The sequence below is a fragment of the Borostomias antarcticus genome (assembly GCF_949987555.1).
Source record: "Borostomias antarcticus genome assembly, chromosome: 24".
Classification (NCBI taxonomy): Eukaryota; Metazoa; Chordata; class Actinopteri; order Stomiiformes; family Stomiidae; genus Borostomias; species Borostomias antarcticus.
The window spans coordinates 4,459,931-4,464,410 of record NC_140257.1 but is presented as its reverse complement, the minus strand read 5'-3'; positions in this window follow the sequence as shown (position 1 = coordinate 4,464,410).

Sequence of the window (4,480 nt, the reverse complement as noted above, 5' to 3'; positions counted from 1 at the left end):
CTATCTGACGCACTCTCTCCTTTCGGCTTGCCTGTCTTCCCCTGACACAGACCTCTTTTATTGTCACTATGTTTACGTGCACTCTTTCTCTTTCATGTATTCAGTGCACAAGTATGTATTTGACTGGACTCTGATGTTTTTAAGGTTCCTACTGTAAAGCACTCTGTGCACTCGTGCTACGAAGGGTTCTATATAAATACCATTTTATTTACTTTACTTACTTACATCTCATATATCGTACAATCTTGCTGAAGTTGTAGCTGTATTGCAGGATTACTGTGTTAGCACTATAGTTCTAGTAAGCCAAGGTCAGATGAGGTTGTGTGGACATCTGGCCACTCTGGTCTTTTTTTTGACGTCGTGACACGTCCATTCATAGACACTTGAACTCCAAATACAGAGTTCTCTGTGGGTGAGTCAGCCCTCTAAAGCTGACTAGGCAGTTGGTGATTTCCTGTCCTGTTTCCTCCTCATGTGTGCACTATAATTTCAGATGGTAACTGTGCACATGGCTCAGGAGTTCCTGAGTCTGGTGGCCCGGGGGAAGCAGCTGTCCCTGAGTCTGGTGGCCCGGGGGAAGCAGCTGTCTCCAGCCGGTCTGAGTTCCTGAGTCTGGTGGCCCGGGGGAACCAACTGTCTCCAGCCGGTCGGAGCGCGTCCCCATGCTGCGCTAGCGTGTGCCTGATGGCATCACTGTGAACAGTCTGTGGTCGGGGTGACTGAGGTCTTAAACAAACACTTTGGGTTGTATTTTGTTTGATATTGTACAGCAAGGTTATGTGGTTGTAGGATAAGAGAGCATCTTGAGAGAGAGAGAGAGAGAGAGAGAGAGAGAGAGAGAGATGTCTAAACTGTCTCTCTCTCTTTCTCTCTCTCTCTCTCCGTCGTTCACTCTCACTTACTGTACATTTATAGTGGACTCAACAGTTTTTATCTGGTTTGATTGGAGGTTATTAAACGGTAATATGAGGTGTGACTCAGCTGAACCAATAACCGTCTGCTCTGCTGTGTCTCCTGTCCCTCTGCCAGACACCTCAGACTGCGTTGACCAAGGTCAGTTGAGGGTGTGAGGACACCTCAGACTGCGTTGACCAAGGTCAGTTGAGGGTGTGAGGACATCTCAGACTGCGTTGACCAAGGTCAGTTGAGGGTGTGAGGACACCTCAGACTGAGTTGACCAAGGTCAGTTGAGGGTGTGAGGACACCTCAGACTGAGTTGAGGTCACTTGAGGGTGTGAGGACATCTCAGACTGCGTTGAGGTCACTTGAGGGTGTGAGGACATCTCAGACTGCGTTGACCAAAGTCAGTTGAGGGTGTGAGGACACCTCAGACTGCGTTGACCAAGGTCAGTTGAGGGTGTGAGGACATCTCAGACTGCGTTGACCAAGGTCAGTTGAGGGTGTGAGGACATCTCAGACTGAGTTGACCAAGGTCAGTTGAGGGTGTGAGGACATCTCAGACTGAGTTGACCAAGGTCAGTTGAGGGTGTGAGGACATCTCTTGGCCACGTAACTCTCTGTGAACTCTAAAGGTGACTAGGCAGTTTGTGATTTCCTGTTAGGCTAAAGGTGAAAACACACAGGGCATGTCGTGGTGCGTCATAGTACATGTTGGCAACCAGTTGGCAACTAGAAATTATTGGACGCACTTACTTTATGACAGTGATGCGACTTCCACAGATTATAGATTTTTTTCATTTTAGTATCAGACCACTTTATTTATTGATTGCTGTTGGGATGTTATAAGAATTGCAAAATAAAATAAATAAGCAACAAAATGTCGTTCGGAGAAGACAGGCCATTTTGTGAGTCTGTGCATGCGCGTGCATGCGAGCAGGATGTTTGGTGTTGCTGCATTCGTTAGGTGGAGAGCTTCCTGCCAGTCCAAACCCTGTGACCTTCCCTTCTGAGATAGGGCCGTTTCAATCCCCTCCATTGACAATGAATGTGGGGGATTTTTCACTCCTGAGCCCAAGACTGTGTCCAAATACCCAAACTACAACCAAAGTAAGTACTACAGTATATTGTATGTTGCATGCACTATACTACATCAAAATGGTCGTAGTATGGCTAAATCCAGTATACTGTAAATTCCTGGAGCAGTACTGCTTTTACCCACAGAATCCAGTATGCATGGAGAGGACTTTGGGCCGGGTCGGTTCGTGCTCTCCGGGGTCTTTCCCACACACCCCAGTCTGAACCCTGTGTATGGGGAGCTGGCTTCACTCCAAGTTTTGTTTTAATTCATGGATGCGACCCGTGATTCTGATCCATTCCCTAATTTAATGGGTCTTAAGGTGGCCCATGCTACACCCCTCCACCAAGTTTCATGAGTTTTTGCGTAATCCTGCTAAAGAACCAACCAACCAACCACCCAACCAACCAACCAACCAACCAACCAACCAACCAACCAACCAACCACCCACTCACCCACCCACACACCCACCCAACCAACCAACCAACCACCCACACACCCAACCAACCACCCACACACCCAACCAATCAACCAACCAACCAACCAACCAACCAACCAACCAACCAACCACCCACCCAACCAACCAATCACCCAACCAACCACCCAACCAACCAACCAACCAACCAACACCCACACACCCACCCAACCAACCAACCAACCAACCAACCACCCAACCAACCAACCAACCAATCAACCAACCAACCAACCAACCAACCAACCAACCACCCTACCTACCACCCACACACCCACTTACCCACCCAACCAACCACCCACACACCCACTTACCCACCCAACCAACCACCCACACACCCACCCACCACAACCACGGATGGTCAGGCCCTGGGACCGCCCACAACCACGGATGGTCATGGCACACGGGATCAATCAATTATTTGGTAAATGGACTGCACTTATGTAGCGCTTTTTATCCAAAGCGCTTTACAATGGCCTCTCATTCACCCATTCACACACCAATGGTGGCAGCTGCCATGCAAGGTGCTAGTCTGCTCATTGGGAGTAATTCAGGGTTCAGTGTCTTGCTCAAGGACACTTCAACATGTGGACAGGAGGAGGCGGGATTCGAACCGCCGACCCTACGATCACTTGACGACCCGCTCTACCTCTTGAGCTACAGCCGCCCCACAGGTAGGTATTTGTCTACCTAACTACCCATCTCCAACCTACCTACCTCCCTCCCAACCTACCTACCTCCCTACCTACCTGCCTACCTACCTCCCTACCTACCTACCTATCTACCTACCTACCTACCTACCTACCTACATATCTACTTCCCTACCTACCTACCCACCTACCTACCTACCTACCTACCTACCTACCTCCCTACCTACCTACCTACCTACCTACCTACCTACCTACCTCCCTACCTACCTGCCTACCTGCCTACCTACCTACCTACCTACCTACCTACCTACCTCCCTACCTACCTACCTACCTACCTATCTACCTACCTCCCTACCTACCTACATATCTACCTCCCTACCTACCTACCCACCAACCTACCTACCTGCCTACATACCCACCTACCTACCTACCTACCTACCTGCCTACATACCCACCTACCTACCTACCTACCTACCTACCTACCTACCTCCCTACCCACCTACCTGCCCACCTACCTACCCACCTACCTACCTACCTTCCCACCTACCTGCCCACCTTCCTGCCTACCTACCTATCTACCCACCCACCTACCTACCTGCCTACCTACCTACCTACCTACCTACCTACCTACCTACCTACCTACCTACCTACCTACCTACCTGCCTACCTACCTACCTCCCTCCCTCCCTCCCTCCCTACCTACCTACCTACCTACCTGCCTACCTACCTACCTACCTACCTACATATCTACCTACATATCTACCTCCCTACCTACCTACCTCCCTACCTACCTCCCTACCTACCTACCTACCTACCTCCCTACCTACCTACATATCTACCTACATATCTACCTCCCTACCTACCTACCTCCCTACCTACCTCCCTGCCTACCTACCTACCTCCCTACCTACCTACCTACCTGCCTACCTCCCTACCTACCTACCTACCTGCCTACCTGCCTACCTACCTACCTACCTACCTACCTACCTCCCTCCCTACCTACCTACCTCCCCACCTATCTACCTACCCACCTACCCACCTACCTACCCACCAACCTACCTACCTACCTACCTACCTGCCCACCAATCTACCTACCTACCTACCTACCTACCTACCCACCTACCTACCTACCCACCTACCTACCTACCTACCTACCTACCTACCTACCTACCTGCCTACCTACCCCTCTACCTACCTGCCTATCCACCTACCTACCTACCTACCTCCCTACCTACCTGCCTACCTACCCCTCTACCTACCTGCCTACCTACCCGCCTGTCTGTCTGTCTGTCTGTCTCTCTGTCTGTCTGTCTGTCTGTCTGTCTGTCTGTCTGTCTGTCTGTCTGTCTGTCTGTCTGTTTGTCTGTCTGTCTGTCTGTCTGT